The following is a 27,663-nucleotide window of genomic DNA, read 5'->3' on the forward strand; positions in this document are numbered from 1 at the left end:
TTACCTTTAATAACATATTGCAAATATTTTTGCTACTGAACCCTCTTTTTTTTTTTTTCATTCAACAAAAATGAAAAAACATTTTTTTACTTGACATTTGATTTCAAAACTAACCATCCATAAATTTTCTGCATCCATATAATATGACGAGTTGCCCAAAGTTGCTTGGCACTAAGGTGCCATAAGATGCCAAAGACCCGCCTAATAGAAGAGTAAGGCTACTTTTCTATTTGACGTGAGCTTTGGGGGCCACCTTGTGGCATTATTGGGCCTTTTGGAAATATCAGACTCCATAACGGTGAAAAAAAATTGATAATTGGTCATTTAGCAATGAAGACAACCACTAATAGGCGAGGGAACACTGTATTTCCCCAAACGGCGTTTGTTCCCAAACATCACTAGCATTTTTGCAATACGTCAGATAAAATGCGGCTTCGTTCACATTCTTCGTACACATGTTCGTCGGAGCCCGGAGCAACATGGCTGTCGCCAGCGAACAGATTTATAGCTACAATAGAACAATGTGTGCTGTGAAACAATCGGAACACATAATTTCTTCTGGATGTTGCGCGGCTTCAAAGGACTTTAAGCTTTTATTCGCAGCCCCGCTCGATGGCTTGCAGATGTGACAGATGTCACCATGTCGCAGGATCACACAAACTGCTGTGTCATTCGCTTTGTCCAACGTCCCCACGGAACAGTGGGAAAATCTGCCAGTCGCCGTTTGACACTTAATAGGCGGGCCGTGTCATTTTGCATCCACGCCAATGCCGATGTTTTTGTGTGCGCAGATGCGGCAGCCCGGTCCAGTTTCTGCAAATGTTGTCTTTTAGTCAAGTAGTCATTTTTGAAGCCGCATTGTTTTCCCAAGTGTTTAAAAGTTGACCGCACCTTGAAACCAATATGCTGACAAGTCATAAAACATTTTGTTCCCGAAGTTACAGACCAGGTAAGGCGACTCAATGCTGGCAACCTGTTACCTATGGAATTTAGAGAAACAGGCAGGCTCTGCATTTGGAATCTGGGCCTTCAGTACGAACTTACTTGATTTAATCCGCCTCTTAATACCACCACAAAAATGAACAGTATTATCAAATATTGTCTGTTATTTTGCTAGTCAAACTGATTGGGTGTATTAGGTTTTGTTCTGTTTTAATAGCGCTTGCCCTCATAAAGGTCATGGGTAAGATGGAGGTTATCACAGTCGAATTTGGTAAAAAAACAAAACAAAAAAAAACAATCATGGGGCACTTAAGCTCAGAGCCAGACACATGAAGCTGTGAAGACAAAAAAAAAAAAGAGGCCTCACTCAGAATCTAGCATTGTAAAATGTTGACAACAACTCGTGTCTAGAGGCAAGTCTTCAATGAACCTAATGCATGTTCTTGGAATGTGGGAGGAAGCCAGAGTAAACCCAAGCAAGCACTGAAAAAAACATGCAAATATCACATTAGACGCCAGGATCGAACCCTAAACCTCAAATTTGTTCGCTCTAGTACAGAATCTATCTTGTTGCTTTAGTTTACTTGTGAGTGTATCTACAGGAATTTTAAATAAAAGTTTTTGGTCTAATCAAATGCACACATATTTGTATTCTGTGACTATTTCAATATGATGCTTGATGATATGGTGATGGCTGATCATTTTTGGCAATGATTCTTGCTTTTGAGAATGTCATGTATTTGCTTTGATCGGCATCAAAGCCAGTGTAATGTGAAACTAAACATGTCTTTAAAATTTGACACAGTGTTGCTACAAGCCTGTCAAAGTTGAAAGATTAAAAAAAAACTGTCAAGTATATAAGATGAGAGCTTCAAAATCCTGAAAATTCTAAATTCAAACACCAGGGGGGCTTGCTTGCTGAAACAATGCCCAGCTCAACTGTCAATTAAATACCACTTTTGGATGCCAATTCAGTACTATACATAGTTCTGAGTCTATGCACGTTTTTAGCAATTCGAGTCAAACATGTATAATGCATTCAGAAACTAATTTTGAAATTCACTTAACAGGGTCATTAAGTTCACCTGTAAAGGTTATAGGTCATTTTAGGTCCTGAAATCTCACACCCAGGATCCAATCCAATACAGTATCTCAAACTTTTTTGTAAGTAGTGTAGTGGAGAATTTGCAAGCTGGTAAACCAGTGCAAAAGTTCAGCCTCTCAAAATACTGTCGATGTCTGACGACCAACTTCGCAGGCTCCTCCATTCCAGCTCATCTCTCAGCACTGACACTCTTTCCAGCGCGCTCGACTCGGCCAGAAACACACCTGAGCGCCTTCCTTCCGTCTTTTAGGTATTTCTGTTGAAAGCCATAATAAATCATTTGTCTTTTGTGTCAGCGCTTGTGTGTGTGTTCCACCTCTTCTGTCCATGTTTTAAGGCTAAATATGGTGCAGGTTTCACTTTTTGCACGTGAGCTCTTCTTGTCATCACTCCGATGCCCCATTTGCACAAGGTGAATGGTGCAGAAAGCTCGCAGCCAAAGACATGAGGACGGCAAGACAAAGAAAAAGGCCTCGCTCGGAATCAAGCAATGCAATATTTGGTCCCTTCACATGTGTTCCTTTTATCACATGTCAGTGATTTCGGTTGCGGTGAAGTGACACTGTGGGGAGGAAAAGCAAAAGTGTTTATTCAAAAGGGAAGAATGTGACATTTTGACCAAGATTCAGCAGCGCGGTGGGCCGTGCAAATATGAAAAGCATTCGGAGTGATAAGAGTTTCCAAAGAACATATGATCTGCGGGGAGATCACAGTCGGGGAGGGGAAGCGGTCCCGTCATCCGTCTGCAAAGTCAGGAACAATCGTTGGAATCTTCTGGTCAGAGCTTTTTGTGTGTTTGAGCCCAAGTCTTCCTGACAACCCCTTCCTCCCTGTGTCATCCCACCGTCCAAGCTCAGTGGCTTGGAGAGCAGGCAAAAAGTTTCTAAATCCGTTGCCTTTCTGCATTCTGGGTCGGTGGGAGTGGACTTCCTGAAAACAATGGCGCGGGCTAATCTGCAGGATTTGTCGGTGGATTTGATAAAGGCCCGTGTTCTTAGCCAAAGTTTCTCTGACCTCTTGTTCTAAACTTCTCATCTCGCCGTGGCCGCCCTCCACCCCCCGCCTCCCTCACCCCCTGGGATGAATGGAGTGAGAGTGGATTACTAGAGGTGCTGTATCTCTAATTAAACTCTACTCCCCCCCTTACATCCCTCCATCTTCAATGGCCGCATTCTCCCTTTTCTTTGGCATCACGGCGCGGCCTTTCGTCGTAATGAAAGGGCCCACGCTGATGACTCCCCCGAGGAAAGCGCGGTGGTGTCAGGGTCACGAGTCAAAGGTCAATCCTCAGAGGTTAGGCGAAGGCTAATAAGGTGTTTTGTCACTTGAAGAAATGTCTAATCTTCCTGAGACTCAAAAGGACGCGTCCATCCCCCCCCAAACACACTTTCATTGTCCTCCTTTGAGGCGCTTCCTCTTTGTAGTCCATCGACAAGCTGCTGTTTGTCGACATTGAATTTATGCATGTACTGTGCGAATTAAGCACCGTTCTGCTTGGAGGATTCCATTTTTTAATGATTTCAAGACTTTTCTTCTTGCGCATGAGACAGCAGGTGTCACGCTTTTACATGCAGGCGCTGCAGCCATTGGATTGTGGCTTCGTCAAGAGATGTGAGATCCACATGGAGCCAGTGAATAGGACAGTTTTGGATCAGGTGTTGTGCAGTTTGAGGTACGGGTCCAAAGTCACAAGATGGTGGCTCAGTGATCCTCAAGCCGAACATGTTCTTGTGTGATTTAAATTAGGGATGTCTCGATCCGATTACATGGTTGCTGACTCGATCGGAATCAGACATTGTCTCCCGATCAGGACTCGGACAAATATATGAGTTTTTTTTTTTATAACTTTTTATTAAATCTGGAGTTGGGCGGTGGCACAGAGTGACACTTCATTTTTGGCGTGGTGTCATTACTACAGTGATACTATTAATGCCATTAAGTGGCGGGGCTAAACAAGGAAATGGCGCCGAGGTATTTGGAAGTAGATGATAATAAGTTATTTTTAATGTGGAAAGCGGAGACGGTGTGAATTGCACTGTGTGCAATGTGAACATTTCGTGTGGCGGAAAGGATATATAGTAGATGCGTTGCTACCCCGCTGCACTTCATTGACGGGCAGCCAAGCAAATTAATATGCTGGTTAATAATAGCCCTTTGAGTAACTTATAGCTGTGCCAAAAAAAGGGGGTTTAAATGGTTTACTTAGTTTAACCACTGTCCACTCACCATATAAAAGGTGTTGGGGTAGTTTTGTTAAAAAAAACAAATCTCCTTCATAAAATGGCGAGGTATCGGATCGGGACTCAGAATCGGCCGATCTCAAAATGAGCGACTCGGACCCGGGTCCAAAAGTGTGAACGGGACATTCCTAATTTTAATACATGTCAAGGTGTTGCATTTTATGTATGAAAAGTGCTGTATAAATAAAGTTAAAATTTTTGATTGCTTGAAAATATGTATTTTTTCACTGTTCTATAATTTTGAGCAAAAGATCATTAAGTATTTTAAATTTATAATAAACTTTGCTAAAATTATGTCAGGATCGGTATCAACTTTATTGTCCCCCGAAATTTGACTTGGACCTCAGTGATGCAGGTTTGAATTAATCAATAAATGAAGAAGAAGAAGAAAATCACACATAAAAATGCTCACGCACAGCTTTGGCAATTTGATGATGCATTGGACTTGTATAATTAAAAGGTATTGCTATTGATATCAAAGCTACTGCTCCTGTATTGACTGTTATCGGACTTGTATCACATCCACTCGGTACATACATATATGGAAAACCGTTGGTCTTAGCATTGTTTTAGGCATTAGAATTTCTAATCCACAGAAGGTTGAAAATTCCTTCTTGATTTTTTTTTTTTTTACAGTCTTGTAGGGATTACTCTGCAGTTAAAGAGTATGTAATTAAATACCTTTTTTTATAGTGTAATTGCTGTAGATACTATAGTATTTGTGTGTATGGTGAGTGCCTTAAAGAGGCGTGACCGAATGAGTGATGTCAGCGTTGTAGTCGCTCCTTGCAAGGTACTCATTTTGTATTTGTGTGTTCCATTGTTTGTTCCTTTCTATAAATGACTGACAGTAAAATCAGTGACTGTGGCTCTCCTTGCCAACTTTTGAGAACTTTACAGCATCTAAATTGCTTTTCACTTCACTTTTCTGGCTGTACATCCAAAGCTCACCCATATTCAAATGATGGCACACACAAAGCAAAAAAAAAACAGAAAAGAAAAAAAAAAGAATCGGAAGTTAGGACACTTGTGAGTCAAGGTACCACTGTACTTGTAAAACCGTGCAAATGTCTGCAAGGCTCTGCTCGCGGTCGTCTCTCAAACCCAGCCTGCTTCAATAGGGAGCTTGCCGATTTCCGTGGAACAATTAAAATTCCAGCCTTTGGCCAACTGCGCTGCGACGGCTGGAACGCGCTCGCCCGCAAACGCATCTCCGCTGACAGGAGTGCGCTTGATGAGGGTATTATTTTAATGGAAAAGAGATGCCTATTCATTATGTGCACGCGGCCGTCACGGAGACACAAAGAGCAGATAATGACAGGAAGCCAAGGGTGGCAGCGGGCCAGTTCCGCCAAGAACGTTGCCCGCTTACCAGCTGTAGGCAATAACGCGGTCGCGCACGTCTCATTTACATACATACACTGTCAAACATTTGATTTGTTACCGAGTTGACTACATCACAACATATATTCCATTTCCAGGAGCAAGCTGGATTTGTCTTTCAGCTGCTTGACAGCTTTGCCCAGGATCAGACAGACGCTGGTGCACGGGCCACAGCTGAAACTGCAGAACGCATTTGGCCTCCTGACGCCCATGTTTCCTGTTTACTGTATTATTTTCTGCTTACTTCCTTATGGGTGGGCACTCGTATCTTTAGATACATTTTTGCGTGCATGAGCGTTCCGGCATATGTGCCCTCGCTGGAAATTGATCTCGACATCCACCGGGAGCGTTGCATACACTGACACACACATGCAAATACGCTCAGACCGACTTCAACGCGACGGAGGTTTATGTGAACGCTGGCGAATGTGTGTTTGTGAAATATGGTTGGCGACTCTTGAGGAAAGCCACAACACAAGTCAAGGCCATGTGGTGTGCCGTGCCTGTGACGGCGAGGAATGTGACATATTGAGGGCTAACAGGCTTTTCCCACAAACAACAATATGGGGAAATCCCACATTCGTGTCCTTAACGTGTTTGTGAAAGAGTCACTCTGTTATTGTCTGCTGTCAGAGTGAATTACAGTCTTGTGCGAAGATGCTTTGGTCTTGCGTATAGCTCAATGGAATCCCCAGACACTGTTGGACGACCGTCGTTTTGTGAAAGCGGAAAACTGTTTTACCTTCGACATAGGACACCTCAGTCATACAGGATGATTTCGAAACTAGAATACACTAAATATGAGTCCCTTCTTGAATACTGTAGAGCAACCTCTAGAACAGAGGTGGGCATCGAGGGCCGGAATCCTGCAGGTTTTGTATGTTGCCCTTCTCCAACACAGCTGATATATGATCAGCTCATCAGCAAGCTCCGCATAAGCCTGATAATGATCCTGTTGATTGGAATCAGCTTGTATTGGAAGTGAGAAACCTCCAAAACCTGCAGGACTCCGGCCCTCGAGGACCGAGATTGCCCACCTCTGCTCTAGAACCTATGAGGGTGGAAGGAGAGGGTCAAAACGCCCTTTCCGCTGCTTTGCTATTGACTCATTTCTGTGATTAATTGAAGACTTTAAATTGTTCAAGGTTCTGGTGGGCTCGGCCTACCCCAGCTGACTTCAGGCAAAACCCTTGAATGATGACCAGTCAATCACAGGACACATATAGCAACAGATAACCATCCACACTGAGTGGGAACTGAATCCATGGAGGTCAAGCAAATGAACCAATCCAAGGTTTAAATATTATATGAATACCTTAATGCACGGATGATCGTCAGACCCCCCTTTTTTCAGGGTTTTGGAAAGACTCCTGGTTTGCTTCTCCTGAAAGTGGAATATCATTCAAGAAACCACCAGTTGTAAAATGCTCCAAAAGTTACAGTGGGTGACTCTTCTGTCGGGCTGTTATGCTCACCAAGTAAAACGAAGGTTGCGCACCGCTGACATTTTCAGCGCGGTCCGTCATTTCAACGGCGGGCCACAGCTGCGCTACTCTGGCCTTGGCGCCCCGGGCCTCGAGCGCATCCTGCGGTTTGGTATCACCCAAAGGTGTCTGATGCATTTGGCTGTCTTGCTCGGGTGGCCTGCCCCTGCGGTCGCCCCGTGTTTGGCTTTCTGCTTCACGCTCAGATTAGCAGCTATCTCCTCCGGGCTCTGGCTTTTCCTGGAAGCAAGCTCGCTCGTCGAGTATTTGCTTATATTTCGGTGTGAACTGGCGCGCTCGCCCGTGTTCCAGATAGCTTCTCCTCCAAGTGGATCCCTGACTGCGCCATGAGATAATTGTGGACCCCATCGGAATCCCTGATTGGTTTACAGTTGAAACCGCAGACAGTAGAGCCATCTTAGCCTTCCTCTCACCTCAATTCAGTGTCTCTGTTTTTACCATCGTTGTACGTTTGGGCAAGTACACCAACGATAATGAGGAATACCAGGCTCGGAGCATCGACCCTGATGAAGTCATCACGCTGCCAGAGGCATGGGAGTGATATACCGCCGCACAACTCAAATATGATTTATCATAACAGAGCTTAGTGCCATCTTTGCTCATCATGCGTTCAGCTATGGACGCTTTGCTTGTCATGAGAGCAAATCCTTGCCAAAATGTCGCAGGGATGATTATAAAGTCAAACAATATCTGCTAATGAGCGTTCCCATGTCTCCGCCGGGTGGGAACGCATCATTGTCATTCCGACATAAATAAAGCCCCTGAGACATGCCAAGTGCTCGTTCCCAGAAGTAAAGCAAAAGGACATTGCAGCATCTCTTGCCCACTTGTTGCTTTCACTGCGCTTATTTGCATTCAGCATCAGTCTCGCTCCACTTCAAGTGTGCCCTCATCCCCGTGGAATGAGTCCAGGGTCTCTTGTTGAGTTTCTTACAATATCGTTGAGTCATTAGCATGTCACTTCTTACTGCGTGAGCCTGGACGTAATGGTAATGTTGGGTTCGTACCTGGATTTCAAGGTTAGGGTTCTGACTGCTTATCCTTTGTGTAAACAAGAACAGATTTAACGACATAATCACATTGATTTTTTTTATAGTTTTTTTTGTTTTCATGATTTTGTTTCTCGACAAGTTTGGCCTACTGCCATTTGCATATTGTTAGCCAGAGGCTGAGCTGCAATGTATTCATTTACCACACAGTAGACATTTGAGGCAGTTACACTTCCTGTCCTTTGCCCATTTTTGATTTTTTCATTGAATCAATTTGTGTTTTGGGTATTTGTATGGATATTGCATTGTATTCGCGAATTTTTGGCAGAGTAAGGTTTCCATTTTATGTGGACTTGTGTGGAGAAGTTGGTCAGAAAGGACACACACAAACAATTTCTTTTGACATACAAAAACATTTCAGTAGCAATGCACTCTTGCAAAACATAAAATGTATGCTATCTTACTGCATGCTATGAATGGAAAAATTAAGTAATGACAGTAATTAAAACATTACCATAAATGGGTTGTATGAAGTAAGAGAACTGGCAATTGTGAAATACAAATGTAAATTCGACCTTTAAGTATGTTTACTCGGCGCATCCAAAATGAAAATAGAAAAACAAAATTGCACAAAATGACTCTCAGATGTCTTAAAGGTTAAATATATATTCTACAGCAGGCTACACTAGTAATAATAAATTACTAAACTTCCCTCGTTCATTACAGCTCCCGCTTTGTGTAAATGTGCTCGATATTGGCAAAGACGGGTGTTTATTTAAGCAAGCCGTTGGCGAGCATTTTGTCAATCCTGTGCGTCAAAGTAGTCATTGAAAAGTGTAATAAACGTTTCTCGGCTTGTCCAAACAGCCCCGCTTTCATTTATTGTCTCAGATGCCACAAATCAGCCACCTCCATGGGCAAAAACAAATATTATATATTTTCAACATTGTTTGACCTAAGAGTCTCCTCCAGAGGAAGAGTGGCTACAGCGGCAGGGCTATATTTACCGCACCGGTTCCAGCTGAGAGCGTTTTAGAAAGGAACCAGGTCCTACGCCACAGGAAAGGGGTCACGGTTTAGCAAGGTGTGGGCACAGCACATTCCTGGCATGGCGGGCTAACCCGCGGGTGGAAGCCACCCTGCTGCCGGCCCTCATGAATGGAGGTAAACAGAAAGTGTGACTCACTGCTCGCCCAGACGAATGCCACCCGAGTCCAGACAGATAAGTCTGCCACGCAGATGATGTAAGACTTTTGTCCAACCCCCGCCATCCACTTTTGTCATCTGCCTTTTTTTTCCTTGCAGGCCAGGTCACACCAGTGAGCCCATTTCCCGCCTGTCGCCATACCAGGGGTTTCCAAAATATAGCCCTGGGGCCAGTTGTGGCCCTCTGTTCTTTTTTTTATTTTTTAACAACCATTGGCATATAATTAAATTAATAATTGACAAGGCCTGTGTCATTTGTGTTTGCATTGTATTACAGTGGTGCCTCGAGATTAGTGCTGCCAAAGTTAAAGCGTTAACTAATTAATTAATCACAAAAAAATTATTGCATTAATCATGTATTAACACAGATTAATCACACTATTAATTTTGACTGCAGATGATCCTTTAGATGACAGCGGATGGTTACGTTAAAGGTAGCACAGGTTGTGTTTGACCAATAAACATAACTACATGTATGAAAGTAAAGCATTTAATAAATGTTTGTGTATGACATTCAGAATATTTGTTCATGTCAAACTATTGGGATAATTTTTTCCCCATTTTAAACTATGCTAAACTAAACTAAGTAACTAGCTGATTAGAAAAAGAGGACGATGAGCGTGTACAGTGGATAAAAGTTTTTGAAGACGTCGTCATAACAATAAATGTCAAAAAATTAACACATAACAGGTGCTCTTTAAATCTGGCGGGCAAAATTGTTGATAGAAAAGCCTTTTAATTAAGCGATTACTTGTGATTAATCAAAATTGTAAAATGTGATTAATCTGATTAAAAAATGTAATCGAGATATAATTTACCCACACACGCAAGCTTTTCTTGATACAAGCTGTCATTGTTGCCGTTATTTTGCTTTGACTTTTTTTTTGCTTTGACTTTAAAAACTTTAAAAACTAATTTGGCAGGAACGGACAAACAAAATGGTGCAGGAACATGTAAACAAGCAATAGATCAACACTCACAAGCGTAAACGGTTTTATTTATCCTTTGTGAAATATGATTAATATTAGTGCACTTACTGAGTCAGATATGAAACTCTTCTTCATGTGTCTTTATGCCTGTATTAAACTGCCCCCATGTGGGCCTGGCATGAACACCAAGGAACAGCACAAAGTCCATTGAATTGAACCCAAAGATGTCCAAAATATTTAATCCTTTACATTCTATTTAGTTATGTCATGACTGTGGTATGTTTTGCATAATATTTCACAATTAGATATGATCACATCATAAACAAAATAAACAATGTCTAAATTTCCACCGTAAACCAAATTTATGTGTCTATCACATACACCTTGCATCCTTTTATTTTTGGCCTCGGAAGAAAAAAGGTCTGGACACCCAAGTCTTGAATTTCCTGCTTCCCGTAGGAAGTCGAAATAGTTACATTATAGAATTGCCAGAGGTTAGCAGTGTGGCCACTCACTTGCAGATGGGATGCCGACGTTCCAATGGCCCTGGCGTACTGTATGCCATGAAAGTATTTAATATTACATACTCGGCATTCAACAAGGTAGACTCTCCCAAGTACACGAGGAGGAATGATTCATGGAACTCCAAGTCTCAGTTATGACAGCACCTCTATGCCCATCAGCGTAAACAGTGGGAGGGGAGCGGGGGACATGCTGCTTTAAATTCCCACGAGATAATATCAAGTGAGAGGAGTGAAAACCCAAGGCCACGGTCATTTTGTTAAATAATCAAAATAGATATTTGATATAATTGACAGTTAAAAAGGGTTACCTAACCCCCTTTACACTTTTTACTCTTATGTGATATTTTGATTTTTACTCGCTAGTGATAATATGAATTGACACTCACCTTACTGTATACTGAAGTATGTACAGTACATGTGCAGCATGATGCCAGCAAGACTCGCAGTGATGCAGTGAGAGTGCGTCTAAAGGACGTTGGGAAGCGGTGACAGCTGGCTCCTGTGTGGGCTTCCAACCGGGGGGACCTCTCAACACCAGAACAGGATCCTGGAATTTACACGCATAATTATTATCACTATCTGCTCCTTGTGAGCATGACGGAACATGTCGTTGTGTGTGTGTGGCTTGGCGAACGCGATTGTGTTTAAATTGTATCTGCTAATTCAGAGTTTGGGTGTTTTGACAAGTGGACGTGGGAGACATACAGAGGGCACGACAGTGGCTACAGCTACACTATGTGGATGCATCATTGAGAACTGATAGTAGAAGTACTCACACACTACAAATATTTGTGTAAACATGGCTAGTTGAAGCAAAAGTACTGATTCAAGTCTTGTTATTAAGTAACATAAAAAGGTGCAGACTGAAGTGTACTGACTTAAAAAAAAAAAAGTAAAAATATATTTTTTAGGGATAGACGCTGATATTGGGCATTTTGATGAATATCAGTTTCAGGCTTTTTTGAAAATCTGACGGCGATAAAAAGTAAATCTAAAACCATTTTAATCTCAGGGAACTATTTATTAAAATTTTCAGTTAACTTTATAAGAGATGCTGTTGACCTTGGGAACCTTCTGAACAATTAGTTTTTGTTCGAAATTAAAACAAAGAAATGTGAAAGTTTAAGATTTCAGGTATTTTTTAATTTTGTGGGGGAAATATTTACTGTAGAAAACTATAGAGAGCTGTGGTATTTACTTTAAGTTTCCATTAAAAATTTTAAGACATACTGATAAACTTGGGATCACTCAGAACATTTTGTTAGAATTTTAAAAGGATGTCTATTGTCAAAGATAAATAATAATAAAAACTTCTACATTTAGACAAGTTAGAAATGTTTTTCAATAAACATGCTTTAAGACATTACAACAAAGCCAAGATTGATATATTTGGAAAAAATATCCCCCCCCCCCCCCCTTTTTACTGAAAATGAGCATTGGTTCCAAATATCGGGTTATCGGTTATCGGATTCCTTGACTACTAATAATCGGTATCAGTCCTTAAAAAAACATATCGTCGATCTCTAATATTTTTACTTTCAATTATATACAATAACAATACCATAACAAAAGGATGGGTAACTGGCGAGCGGCTCTCAATAATATTTTGGAAATAAACGTTTACTATAACTGATAAGCCTTAAGTTGTAATTACAGTGTTCACCACTAGGTGGCAAACATCACACAACACCTCCAACCACAATATTGTATTTTTGCATCATAGAAGAACACAGAGCATGTGGTTATATGTTCACTGAATTTAAATGTAAGCCCATCAGCCATGAAACATTTTTTTCACGACAGTTGACGCTATAATACTAAAATCTTTGAGTGAGTTGGTTTTTGTGAAAACGTGCAAAATATGAGTAATCCCACTTAATGTTGGATTGCTGTTCAGCAGTTTTCTTTGAATTTGAATTTTTATTCAAGAGAGCCTCCAGGAATTGTTGGCCAGTGTAATCAAACGGTAACATGCTATCAAATGGTCGCCCTGCTTTCCATTGAACTTTTGTACTCTAGCAAAAAAAAAAAGTTAAATAAAAAAATCTATAACCTCTTTTTTCATAGCTTTAAATCATAATATACATAAATACTCATAACTGTCTATCCAGTATCTGGCTCTATGAAGAAATGATAATGAAACACTCAATAAAAATCCCCACATGTCAAAAGAATGCGGTCCCACAGCTGAAAGTCCCTTACAGTATGTGTTGTTGCGTTTTCAGGCTCCATAAAAGACAACCTCCACAAGACAGTGCATTTGCTAATGTGCTGTTAAAAGTTAATCATTACATAATGAATGGATGAAGCTCTCATGTGGGAATGCCTAATGACAGGCCTGTGTGTGATAAGGAGGTCCCGGGAGCAGGAATAAGGAAGACGAACGTTTATTTACACACCAGACCGACCTCATCAAAGCTAAAACGCGACTTGGTTTCATCCTCGACTGCGCCCATTTTGTACTTGGCGACTCCGCCGTGGCGGGATATTCCCTCCAATGTACATCGCCCCCCTCTTCTTTGGCTTTTGTTGCAACACCATTTGTGTTGGTTTGCTTTTAATGGGACACGGCTTCCGAATGGCCATTCTCCACATCCGCCCCTTGTTACTTGCCAGTGTTTTTATATTTTTTGTTTGTGAGAAAATAATCAACCTAACTTAAAAATGTCGCAAGTTTGAGCTGCATTTGTAACCCGAAGGAACCACTGTCATGTCAAATAAGATGTAACACGTGTTTGATCAATAAATAACACTTATTTTGCATTATTAATGTTAATTTATCATACGATAATTAATTTTATTCTACAAGTGGACACAATTGATTAGTTAAAGTTCAGTCATACTTATTTAATACAACAAATAAAACCTTGCTAACAAAATAGCAACATCCTTCGATTGATCATTTGTGCTTTTATTTGCGGCAAGAAAAAACAGTTCCGATAAAACTGCAATGGCACTAAGGATGCAACAAAAAAAACGATTTGAATCGCAAAACCATTTTTGATTTAACAGAATGGAATTATTACATTTTAAATTCATCTTGAATCATATCGCAACTCTTGTATCGAGATACGTATCGAAAGGTCTTTTATAAGACATACAAAGCAGTTATAAAATTGGTTTGATATTGCTTGATTATTTGTTATTTCTTTTTTATTAAATTAATTTCAACAGTTTGCTTTGGATATCTTTAGCATACTGCTATTTCTTAATGAACCTGACAAAAGATACAGTACAAGCCGTACCCTACGGAATCGAATCGTAATCCAATTGAATTGAACTGAATTAATTGAATCGAACCATTACACTTGAAAACATACCGTATTGCATATATGGAGATATGCATCAAATCGTCTTTTATTAGAGAGACGCACACCCCTAAATGGCACCCTTCTTTATTGTTCATGAGTTTACCCTTGTGTGTACACTTTGCATCTGTGAGGTCAGACAGTTCATCCACAAGGAGTAAAGCGAGGAGGAGGAGGGTTATATGTTGTTGCCATGGATACCAGAACCAAACCCACATAAACACCTATAGCAAAGGTGAGGGCTGACATCTTATCTTAAGAATCGCAAATATGCACCCCGAGTTGTCATCTTGCAAATTGAGAAGCATTGCTCAGATCCCTCAAAGAGGAAATTGCAAGATGATGCCTAAGGCTAAGACAGAACTCATTTTGGAGCAAGTGGCCTATAGTCTGCAGTTGTTCGGCTTTGTTTTTTTAAACACGACTACATTTAGGTAGATATTAGTGGGTGGTAATTGATAATAGATTGTTTAGATATCTTTTTTAATTTATAATTTTCTAAATGCGCGGAAGTTGAGCGTCTCAACAGTGAATTATTTACTCCATAAAAAGTGGACTTTTTTTTCATCTTTTTACACTTTTTTTTTTACACTCATTGGTCAACAACAACACACAATTAGATACCAAGAAAGTTTCAACGGTTTTAGATTACTTAGGTGTCAAATCCGCAAATGACATTTTTTATTAATTTTTTTGCAGAATTGGCACCATTTTTTTAAAAATATTCCATATATTTCTTTATAAAACGTATTAGGAAAGTGATATGCATGACGAGAACACCCCGCCAATTTGGTGAGAAGGCCAACTTCAAAATGAAATCTTCACAAATACAGTAACACATGGACATCATTGCCTTGGTATGCTTTATGTTGAAGTTTTGAAGTTGTTCACGGCAGCATGTGGTGGCTGAAATGACTCGTCTTTTCGACTGAAAGGTGGGATAGTTTGGAGCCTGGTTCAAGTTAAACATGAACACGTCATCCTGAAATCATGTTCAATCAGTAATTAACAATGCTAAAAAATTAAAAAAACTACGCAATAAATTACGCTGAAATTGTACTGTTATTAGCATTCACCGATAGTAGCTAGCAGCTAGCAGCTAGCAGCTAAGCGAGTGCCTCATATAGGCTGGTAAAAGCCACCAAACTTATTTTCTAAAGCAGTTAAATAGGCGAAAATGACTAAACACATTTTGATGCTGGCAGCCTGACACAGTTGCAGTTTTTATTGATCATATTTTTAACAAACTGGGCAAATTCAAATGTGCCGTTTAAGCCGGCAAAATGGCTACCGTGACTCGGAGGTGAAGTCACTTCGTATCATAACGCAAAATGGTTAACTTAACGGTTTGTTCACTTACTAAAATTTCTAGAAGAGTAAATGCAGTTTGGTCTCATGTTTAATTTTAGGGGAAAACAAGCCAATTGTATCCGAATACTTGATTCAATAGAATTTTCAGTAGGATATTCAAATACCGAAATATTCTATAGCTGCAGCCTCATAGAAAGATTGTTCGGTGAAAAGAAAAAAAGCATTATTGCCGAGTCATTGGCACAAGCATCTCAAGCATCGTGCTAAACGCTAACATGAATGCTTCAGCTACATAACTTGAACAAAAAACACTTTGGCTGGTGTTTACATCAGTCCCAACGTGCGCGCTTGCATCCAGCAGCTGCACCGATTCCGTTGCGTTCTCGCGATGCCACCTATCCACCGCTAACACACGGACTAATTACTGCCTAATGACTTCAAACGAGTTGCGGTTTCCACTAAGCAGGAAGCAACTGTTCTGTTTTGCATCCAGTAGCGTGCTCCCCGCAGCATGACTCACCCGCGTTTGGCCCCGCACTCCTTTGGCTCAGTGCATGCTGGGAGACGAGCGCTGAGGCCCCCATGGATTCCTCAATGCGGCCGAGATGCATAAAAGAGGCATGTTATTGAAGAGAGTGAGATAAAGCGCAGTGGGTTTTTTTTGAACAGAAACATATGGTTGGTGAAATGAGGCGTGCAAATGTGTTTGATATCTGTTTAATAGTCTGTACTCTGTTTATGGTTCACTAACAATGCAAATTCCTGTGTTCAATGGAGATTAACCGTACAAGACGTTTTCTTCATCAACGGGGAGTCTTACGCTGTTGTTGCAGCTTGACCTCGCCTGCTGAAAGAAATTCATCTTTTCGACTCAACAAATTTCTTCAGCATTGTCTTATCTGCAAAAAACACTCTGTGCTTAAGTAGGAGTATAGATACAGTAGTGCCGTGAGCTATGAATTTAATTTGTTTTGCGACCACGCTCGTAACTCAATCTTTTTAAAGGGTTATTGCTAATTAGCTTTAGCAGTAATCTAGCGGGCAGAAAGGTTCAGCCGTGTGTGTGTTTTAGATCAATTTAAAATTGTTTGAAGGTGTAATTCCTCTTTATTGTGTTCATTTTGACAGGGAATTCAAACTGGGAGTCAAATCGCTTGAAGCAGAAGAATAATTTTTCACTATTATCAAATGTGCTGTTACTTATTGTGAAGTGAGACGAGTTGAATTCACTGATGCCATACAGCACTCGTATTTAAGTCTGCACGGGCAAATCGAAGCAATAAATAACTAAATAAAACGATGGCTCGTATTGCGGGAAAAATAATCTCAAAGCGCCATTGTACTTCTGGTGAAATTAGAAGTCATGATTTAAGTCTCTGTACTGAAGTAAAAGTAAAGACTTGGAAACGGTAAGCAGTCTATTTTGACATGTAGTAAAGAGGATAATGTATAGATTTAAAATTTTGACATAAAAGTACAAATGCGTCCAAAAAGCTAATACAAAGTAACATGAAGATCCAAATATTTACACTAATGAAGCATCGCTCCACTGACAAAGCACATAAAGTTCCAGAGCTGAAGAAAAACTCGTTCCTGTCAGTCAAATCCACCTCCTTGTCTCTCAGTCAGGCAATGTTTAGCCTCCAAGATTGTATAATCCTTCTTTAATGTTGGCTCGCTCTTGAAACTAAATGTCCGCAGCTAAGCCGACAAGATGGAGTCACTGACATGAATCTGCCGCTAAAGGCCTGCCAGTTCCACTGTGTAATTCCCTGCCAGGCCAGCTGGCTTCTGCAAATACTAGACCACCCTAACCCGTTGAAGTAGGTGGATTAGAGGTCCGCACTGTAATGAGCCTGTGGTCACTTTGAATGGTGCGTTTGCTGGGATGCAGGACACTACACTAAATGATGTGGAAAAAACATGTACATGCAAAACTGCAGTATACGGCATTGATGGTAATATGTTGCTCATGTACAGTGTTAGCAAGTGTTGCTACAAATACCTTGAAAAAGTAAACTTAGCTACTTTACTGATGACTTCATTTTAAAAGTAGCTAAATTACTTTATCAGTTACATGTAAACCCTTTGATTAGTCAGAGAATGGCCGTCGTCTTCCAAGCAGGGGAGGGAAGCCTACTAAACATTAAACATAGTAGCATTCACGCTAGCCAAACGTACCGGACTCGAGGCACCAAGTGATTTTCAAGCGCGGCACGGTTTGCCGAGTGTGAGTATGCCCTAAAACCCGTCCATCATCAGTGTACGTGTGTGTGCTGCTCTCAAGTCAGTGAGAGTGTTTTTGGATGTGTGTGTGTGTGGGGGGGGGGGGGGCACTCAGGCGCATCCAGTGTGCTGGATGAGGAGGAGGCCTACCTCCAGTCTCGCCAGATCCCTCTCTCATCACTTGAAGCAGGACAAACACACTCTCTGCTCATGTCACCACATGTTTTGTTAGAGGGGGGAAAAAAGTGGTTCCTTTTTGGAACTCTGTTCCTCTGTCTTACTTCGTGCAGGAGATTCTTTACATTTTTGTCACCTTTATGGAAAAGAAGGAAAAAAAAAGCAATTGCTGTAGTTCAGATCTATACTAGTGTTCTGAAAGGGTGTAAAATTCCCAACATTTCCAGGAGGTTTCAGGGAAAATTCTATTGGAAGTTAATGAACTGGGGAATTTTGCAAATATTCCCAATTCAAAATGTCTCATGGGAATCACAGTCCTCGAGTTACGTCGCACACGACCTATGTCGTTTCATCTTTACAGCGCCCGTGCCTCGTCCGTAGCACATTCTTTGTCATTAATTTCCCACAGTAATCATGCCATTTTAAAAAGTTACTTAAAGTTGTGTTGTTGTTGTTACCTCCAGCAACGGACGCTCATCAGCCAGTCGCTCGCCATCAGGCGCGTCACATTTCTGTGTTTAAGTTTAAATTAGCTCCCCTCTGCTGTCCGTCAGCAATGAATGTCCGTGCAGAAACACATTTACTGGTTCAGGCGTTTTCCGGGTCGCGCAAATATGTTTTTTAAGATTACTGTGTAAGTATTTTGATGTAAATATCGACTAGATAATATTTTGATGTAAATATTGACTTTAACAGTGAAATACGACTTAAGTCGAAATTCAGGTTACATCGCCAGCGTAGGAACGCAACTCCGCCGTAACTTGAGGAGTCCCTGTACAGTAAATGTAAAAAATGATAAATATAATTGGAAATTTAACTGGAAGGTCCGAGACATTCAAGCACCATTCCGAATCATTTCTACTTGTTCTGTTCCTTTCTATTGTGCAGGTTGGCATTTAACATTAATAGGGATTTTTTGGGGGGAATTATTTCTCGCAATTATGTTAATTTCAAATGTGCCAGTTTAGAAGTGATGGATTTACTTCTTTTTTTTTATTATAAAAATTTAGTCGAAAGCAAGAAATTACGAGCGCTATCTATGGCGGCAGCAAAATTAACAAAAAATAGCAGCCAAGCTACAGACGTGTGAACAATTCCTCAAGAAAGAGCCTTCAAGCTGTTTACTGCCTCTTCCATCTGACGAGAATTACACGTTTATTTAACCAAACCGCTTTGTCTTACGAAAGTCTACTACCTAAATGCTAACACACAATGCAAAACACCATAAATGGGCACAAAAAAAACCCTAGCTTTAATGTTGCGGTATACTTAACTAATTTGGTCCCAAAAACGTATAAATATGTTCTATTTAAAAGATTACCATGGTCACAAAAACGTATTCATACGTTTTTTATGCTCGAGCATACTTAAGGCTTTGATGCAGCCTCTAAACTGAAGAGAACGCTTGAAGCAATTGTAGTTATTACAAAAACGGCCCGCTTGGGGGGAGCAGAGTATAAGAGATCATCCAGGGCTTTGTTGCAAAAAGCTCTTGGCCCCACTGTTCTAAACAGATTTGTGAATAATGATGAAACTTAGCTATATTCTAATGCTAATTGCTGCAAAACTGAAGCAGATAGAAATGTATTTTTTTACTGATGAAAGAAAAGACTCTAATCTTTCTTTTGGTGGGTTCTATGTTTTTATAGCAATAGAACACAATATTCTGTGGACCTTGAAAAATCAATCAAAATCCAGTAAAACAGATGGGAGCAAAGGGGGTTGCTTCAGTGAAAAGTAAGTTAAGCATATATTTTTAATCCTCTGCGAAAAACAACAATTGCAGCTTATTTATGTGGTCTTATTTTGTGTTTTATCATCAAATATGTGTAGTGGTCTGTCTGTAGATATTATTCCGCCCCCTGGTGGCCAAGATGGACACCAGAATGAGAGGCACAATGTCCATTGAATTATGATGCGCATTGCACAAACCATTTAATTCTTAACATTCTATTTAATGATAGCATAATGATGATAATTTACTGCATTATCTCACAAAATAAAGTACTATAGAATGTTATGTTCACATAAAAACAATTTTTTTTTTGATCATTCTGTTAATTTCTTGTGTTGGCACCATTATGAGGTGGACAGAATCCACCTGCGCTCAATGAGTAACGATGCACCATGACAACAACGTCTCAACAATGTGACGAATTGGCGCATCTAAAAGGTTTGAAGCGCTCGAGTGTACACAAAATGTCTCGCATGCCATTTTATTTATGACGGCCTTGGCTTCATGTGAGGTGTCTTTTATAGATTCATGTGCTCGTCATGCCTGTGGCTGTGCACTCTGCGTGCACTCGTGCTATCTTCAGCGCGCTGCGAGTGACTGTTGCGCTCTTGGCCGACGAAGCCCAGCGCTATTTTGTTTTCTGGGGACGTTCGCGAGCGAGAGCGAGAGCGAGAGACAATCCAAGCACCTGCTCTTAATTTGGCTGGAATATGATCAAAACATGGTAGGCTAATCAGACGCACATGTCAGTCTTAATGCGAAAGCTGGATCGTGTTAGAAAAAAAACAAAAACGATGCACTTCTTAAAAGCCTAGCGAAGCCTTTCAACTGTAACAAGCAAACATGTTGTCAATTAGTGGCAAATGCCAACTTAAGCCACCTTTGACCCGGAGCGTGCCCACCCGCTTGATGATGGCGCTGCCTTTTCCTGCATCTGTCTGTGTTTGTGTGGGTGTACAAAGTGGTGGCTGCTCATTCATCTTCTTGTGGTCGCTGTGAGGATATTGGAGGCTGTCAAGTAGACATGCATGGGAACGGCCTCCGGTGGTTGTCCATGCTAACACTTGGTTGTTTGCTAAACATCGTTATCCTTTTCAAAACACATTTAATGGGATGAAAATATATTGTCGTGACTGCTCGTCAATCAGACTCAAGCACAGACATCTGCCACACTGTGAACTAAAGTAAACCAAAAGTACAATACGACTACAGTATACGACATATCATATATTAGATCGTATCAAACCATATATTATTCCATTCATAAAATGTGCATATGAATTATTGTATTTCTTATTCACTATTTTCACCATTTATGTTTCATATAGGGGTGACAAGCGATTAACATTTTTAATCGTTATTAATTGCATGGCTTGTGATTAATCGCAAATTTTATATTTGTTCTAAATGTACAATAATGTTTTCATACTCTTAACATAAAAGTGGAAACAATGTTAAACTAATAGAATTATGGCTTCATCTTTCAGTCATTGATACAGTCATTTCATAATTCATAAAATTGAGTTAAAATTAAAAATATATACTGTACGGTAAAAAGAAACAGTGTGATATTGATTTGTGTTGGTAATTTTTCTGCCACTAGATGGCATAATTGCATTTGTAAGACGGTGACAGCTCAGTGCATTTTTCTTTTCATATTAAGAGCTATCTAATCTTTAACATGAAATAACTTCAAAAATTCTGCACATTTTTAAAATTGTAAAATACAACTTGACCCCAGTCTCCACATGTATATGCATTATTATTAAATCTATTGCTGCTCAATTTTGCCGTGGACGTGTCTGCTGCGTTGCGACTGGAATTCCCCCAGTACAGGCTTTCCAAGTAAGGGGCAGTCATGAATCGTGCGTTTAAAAAATTTGTGGTGTTTTAATGGAACTTTAAATTAACACAAAATGAATGCACTAATTTTGACAACCCTAGTTTTATATATTTTAACGACCACCAACTCCAAAAACGATATTGTCACGATATGAAGGTCACGAAACAATAATTATCACGATATTGTGGGGAGGTTGGCGATACAAAAAAAGATCACAATATTGTAAAAAAAACAAAAATAAGAGCTCATACAAAAACACAACATTATGCTTTTGTACATTATAGTAACGAAAAATTATAAAAATATGAATATTATGTATAAAAAAATATATAAATATAATATATAAATTGAGGCACTTACTTGCTAATGCAAGCACACATTGAGTTCCTACACATATTGACTCGGTTCACAAGCATGTTACGTTGTCCTTCATCTGACCATTAGCATTTATCTAAACATAGAAGGGCCAAAACATGCCTTGCAAAAACTAAACTGCACCAAAAAAAACTAGCCACCAGAGGGTGCTAGAACTGCACAAATGGAAATCCACCGACTTTTTTAACAGATGTGTTGCTTTTAATATTGTGACATGACGACGATGATATATTGTGGCAGTTTTAATATCGCGATTGCCATTATCTATACATCCCTAGTACATACGGGTGTATGTACACATATATACGCATATGTACACTCATATACACATACACACATAAAAGCAAAAAAAAAATTCTGGATTGCGTTTTCATTTTCTGGGATTTTTCACGCAAGGTGGAGCTCTGTGCTCATTTACCTTTCTTTGCGGTGTATGTGCAAAATTAGCTGACGCTACTGCATGTTTAACGTGAAAATTTTTCCAATGGTCGTTAAACTGTGCAAACGAACTATGTCTAAACAATTTTGGTTCCGTCACTAAAGCCCTAAATGATCTTATATTTACATTTGTGCACTCTGCTTTGGAATTGCATACACAAATACCGTTTTGTTCCACTGCTTCACCTTGCTTGTAACGTTAGCCGTTGTGACCCGCTAACGTGGAGAGGTTGGATGCAAATAAACACAGTAGGACACGCATTAATACGGGCATTGAGAGGTAAGTGAAGGCCTCTTGGCAAGTGGCCTGCTTTCTAGCACCACTTATGGACAGAGCGCCATATTGCAGGGATTACTTTGTTCAATTCGTATCAAAAGCAAATGCTACTTTAGTTTCACGACAAACCCATTCCGGTGTTTGTTTTTTTCCCCCTCTCCCGTCAGCAGTCGCCATAGCAGCGCTGGAAGCGCACCCCTGGAGGACAATATTGAGTGTGTGGAGTGTCTGCAGGATTAGGACCACAGGGTGATTTTTCATTTCACCTTCTGAACAAGAGAGTAATGTTGGAGAGGCGCTTCTCTCGCAGCAGCTAATCTCCCGTCGGCACTCGAGGCCAAGTAGCAGAGTGGGAGGAAAGTGTGTGTGTGTGAGTTTGAAGAAGATGATGATGCATGCTAACAAGTGGAATATTAATCACAGTCTTGGGAGTCACGGATCTTGGCTGAAAAGAGCATTAGCATTCATGGCATGGCTGCAAATACTGTTTTTCTTACTCATCTCCTTACATTAGCGTCTCCTCATCTGTGAGGTTTTTAGGAAACTCTTTTAGCACTACAAGGGGAATCCTGGACTGGCTCTCCCCCCGCCAGATCCAGAGCTCGGTTTCCACCACGCAGTACGATTGACCTTTCCCAGAGCTGCGCACCCCAAAACACAGACTGGCCAATCACAGCGCTGCGCAGAACAGAGGTCCGACACTTTCCTGGCGGTGCTCTGTTGAATTCAATGATACAGGTTTTGGATGTATTTTTGCTCTTTTAAGAGGTAATTATGGTTAAACGATGTGCTTGGGGCAAGTAAATGCTGGCTCTGGATAAAACTATGTGGCCGTCATTTTGGTAAAATGATCTGTAAAATAACGGTATGCTGTTGTTAGCTTGTTAACCACAATGGTAACATTATGCTACTCATATGAGGCCTAGGTGCAATTCGTATGTGGCTCTGGATAAAGTTACGCTGACATCCACAGTCATTTTTGTAAAATCATCTGTAAAATAATGGCACGCTGTTGTTAGCTTTTTAGTCACAACAGTAATGCTATGTTCCTAATGTGATGCCCGATTACTATCCGTATGCCTTGATTTGCGGATTCCACTATGTCGTACAACTATAATGTAGACAAGCTAAACTGAGGCAAACCAAACTGAACTTAAGAACTTGAAGAATTGTAAAAAAATAAAATACAATATATGAGCTAGAGACACCACGGTGCATGATGTCTTTTGCCAACTCTAATGAAATTGCTATTATGTCACTTACTAGAAGCCTTATTGCTCTGCTAGCCAAACTAAATCGAAGGTGACCGTTCCAAAACAAATTGCGACAAACTGAACTGAACTGATATACAGTCACCTGATTACTGACCGAGTGCACTGATCACACTAAAAACAGTTGAGTAAAAAAAAAAACTCAATTTGGGAAAAAGATGGACCGTGTATTGCTATTTGTCTGGAAGTGTTGATCAACAACAATCCTGCTGGCGTTGTTTTCCAACACTGGAAATGTCGTGCCATTGCACTTTTTGGGGGAGTGTATGGCTTATGTGTGACCTGTCAGACGTCCAAGTGAAATGAATACGTTGCCGAGGTGGAGTTATGAGCAGGATTTAAATCAGATCCTCCAGATTTGATGAGATCACAAAAAAGTAGGGATGATTTAGCACACAAACCGCCACATTGTTGGAAAATGGCAACAAGGATTTTCCCTCGTTTCCCTAAAATGCAGAGGCTATCATACAAATATTTTGTCCACTGTATCCAAACTACTTTGTTGTCATCTATACCCAGAGGTGGCAAATCCAGGTCCAGAAAGTAAAAACCCTGCCACAGTTTGGCATTAGCCCCTGATGCTAGCTAACTCCCTAGCAGGTAAACGACCACCATGGGAGCTAGCTAGCTAGCACCTGAAAGTAAAAACCCTGGCACAGTTTGGCTTTAGCCCCCGATGCTAGCTAACTCCCTAGCAGGTAAACGAGCACCATAGGAGCTAGCTAGGGACCTAGCTAGCTAGCACCTGGGGCTAAAGCCCAACTATGGCATGGTTTTTACTTTCCGGACTTGGATTTGCCACCTCTGTCTATACCAATAACAAATTAAACACAGAGTGCTTTAAAAAGAATATATATATATATATATTTTTTTTTTATTATTATCTGCATGACAAAAGATGTCAGATATCAAAATTAATTTCAGTACATGTAATTTTCATTTTCCATCATGATTTTCAATGAATCCTCTTCAAACCTCCGTTCTACATGAACCTTTACATACAGTTTTGGGTCAGATTGGATCATGCAGATTTGATCCCCAGACCTTAAAACTGAGGCAGACATGCTTACCACCACTAGTGTTGACATCCACATGCACTGTGAGTGCAAGAAGCTCATTGATTGTGTACAATAGAAATGCCACGTGTATTGCGTCATGTTAAACTGATAATGGAATTTCCCATGGAGTCAAACAGACTCCTAAAAGTAAAGGTTATATAAAAACGCTAGAGCAATAGCTGCTGTTGCATCAAGGCTGATAAAACGTCAATGGGAGAAATCAGTGTGATGTCATCAAGTACAAAAGTGCACCCCGAGGTGAAGGTCCCTCAACACACTAAGTAGCACTTTAAGAGGATCGTACCTGCGGGCAGGCAGGTGGGCTGAGTGCTTATCTTACCTAACCTATTGTTTAATGGTGTCCACAGCGCGTGGCCAATCCTCCTCTGTCCTAATCCACCACCACAATGCTATTAAATCCATCCATGATGTTGTGCCCGCAGATGTGCAGTTGTCTCCTTACATTGTCATTCTTGGCAGTTAGTAGAAGGTTAACGATGGTGACAATTTGATAAAAGAGTGATGGGTTTTTGGCAGGCTGTAAGAAGTTTCCAGAAGACTGATACGACGCAGCCAAGTTGAACATATAGACAGGGAAGCATGCAAAGAAGATTAGCCAAGTAGAAGTGCGACACAAAGTATAAAAAGAAAGGTGACATAGGGCAAAAACAGATGTGGAAAATAACATAATGAATACAATAATAATAACGAGGCCTCGTTTACCAGGATGGACAGTAACGAGTGAGAGCGTTACAAATGTCAAAATGTCACCTAAAACATTGTCCTTGCAGTTAAGACTTATTATGTTGGTGAAATAATATTTTCAATGTTTCCTATGTGAAAACGGATGGATTATTTTTTTTTTTTCGGCGACCAATGTTCTGCGGGTCATTGGAGTACAATGGAGAACGGTTCCTCAGATGACAGATGTTCAAGCTTGTAACTTTCATCCGTTCTTTCGAGAGGAAAGCAAGCACGCATTTAACAAGAGTTTTGCACATTTTGCTCGGACATCAATGAAGGCGAATGTCTATGTGCGGAATACGCAGAATCAGATGTTTGCGGTTTGTCCTTTGGGAAGATGAAGGCGAGCGACATTGAACACTTCCCCTCGGCCCTTTCAATACATGCGTCTGCTCCTCCGTGATGCATTAGCGCCATGACAAGCCGAGTACCGATTTCACAAACAGCCATTGTTATTTCACATCTGCTTTTTTTTTTTTTTTTGTCTTCTCCTGCCAGCTGTTTGTCGTCCCGCACTGTGAGTGCACTTATATGTCAGTAAACACTAGAAATACAAAACCGGCTTCTTTTTTTCTTTTCTTTTTTATCCCTCTGGTCCTCCACAGCACTTGAGGTTGGACTTTGATCATACTAAACGTCCACATTAAGTATAGACCAATTATCGGCGCTGATATTCAGCATTTTGACGAAAATCGCATCGGCCATTTTGAATAATCGTATGCCCGATAATAGATCCCTTTAAAAAAAAGTGTTAACTTCAGGGAACTAATTATTCCAATTTCCAATATGCTGCTGGCCCTTAACATTCCTTGTCAAAATTAACACTACTATTGACCAAGATTTTTTTAACTCAAATATTTAACAAACGCTAAAAGTTGTTCAATAAACATATAATTCAAAATTCAAAAAAATGTAAGAGTTGGAGTTTGTATGTGTGTCACATTTCGATGCCAATATTTTCCCTTTTTTTACAAAACGAATATCGGCTCCAAACATCGGTTATTGGCGTCCTTGACTACTAATAATCGATATCAGTATCGGCCCTGAAAAAAACATTGGTCTCTCTCTACTCCACAATTGCTATATGGCCTTGTTTGGGGGACACCGTGGTCTCGTTAACAACTTTTTTTCATATAGAAAAATGATTCACACCGGAGCAGAGTTAGTGGAGTCTGGTTTAACTGAGCAAAATGATACCACACCAGGTACTTCTCATTTCGGTTTCATTTATAAGAAGTCTTGACGCACCTGTGTCTTCTGTTATAGAAGCCTCACATCCTGCAACGCACAGGATTAATCCACATAGTGAAGCAGGCGGTCGAATGGCTTTTTGTAGCGATGATGCTGTGTGTTTTCCAAGTGGGGACGCGCCGGGCCCTTTCGGAGGAGCAAAACATGCTGATGACTGTATTGTCGAACGCCTTTTGATTGCTCCCGGCTGCTTTCATCCCGCCCGGCACACAACAGTGTCTCCATGTCTCCATGCGTTGCCATTGAGCCTCTTGAGGAGACGAGTATTACAAGTGAGTGCGTTTTAATTGTCAGCCCGATGGCTTATTAATGAGACAGCTTAAATTGGAACCTGGCCTCCACCTTTCTTTCCCGTGCATGGTGCCACACACAGTTTATCAGGGATGAATGCCGGCTCCGCCACTATAGAGCTCTTTCTTCTCCCTCCGTATTTCTCCTTCCTTTTTCGAGTGGCTTCCAGGGAATGCAATTAAAAAGAGGGGGAATTTGATGGGAGGCCAATAAGGCTATTATCCATCCTAAGTGAAAAGATGGAGCTCCCGTCCACCCCCGCCCTCTTCTCTTGACCCTGAAAGACATTTTGGTGTCATGAATAACCTTTATGAACGTATTAAAAATCGATTCATCAAGTGTTGTGCGTGTGAAAATGTTGAATGGTTTGGGTTGTCACCTCTAATTTGAGGTATTTGACTCTATGAGCTCTATTTTCATCACCGGCGCAAATCCAGCATGGCGGGCGGCATAAATCTGTGCTTAGGCGCGTTAGACTGGGTGTTGTAAATTTCGCAGTCGTGTGCAAGCCAGCATATTTAAATATGGACGATTT

At 40.6% G+C, this 27,663-nt stretch overlaps 1 long non-coding RNA gene across 3 annotated transcripts in view; it reads right to left on the bottom strand.

Annotated features, from left to right (window-relative positions):
* LOC147175068 (uncharacterized) overlaps positions 1 to 27,663 on the bottom strand; it is a 70,033-nt gene that overhangs the window by 31,774 nt on the left and 10,596 nt on the right. Inside the window, exons 3-5 of one of the 3 annotated variants that reach the window (XR_015094640.1) lie at positions 27,180 to 27,405; positions 26,835 to 27,087; positions 11,210 to 11,370 (exon numbers count right to left, since the gene is read on the bottom strand). This is a non-coding gene — a long non-coding RNA (uncharacterized LOC147175068). Of the gene's footprint in view, positions 1 to 10,351; positions 11,371 to 26,834; positions 27,406 to 27,663 lie in introns of those variants that run through there. The other 2 variants (XR_015094638.1, XR_015094639.1) reach the window with 2 other exon arrangements.

The sequence above is a fragment of the Leptonotus elevatus genome, chromosome 4 (genome assembly GCF_054856555.1).
Source record: "Leptonotus elevatus isolate MCC_2025b chromosome 4, RoL_Lele_1.0, whole genome shotgun sequence".
Taxonomy (NCBI): domain Eukaryota; kingdom Metazoa; phylum Chordata; class Actinopteri; order Syngnathiformes; family Syngnathidae; genus Leptonotus; species Leptonotus elevatus.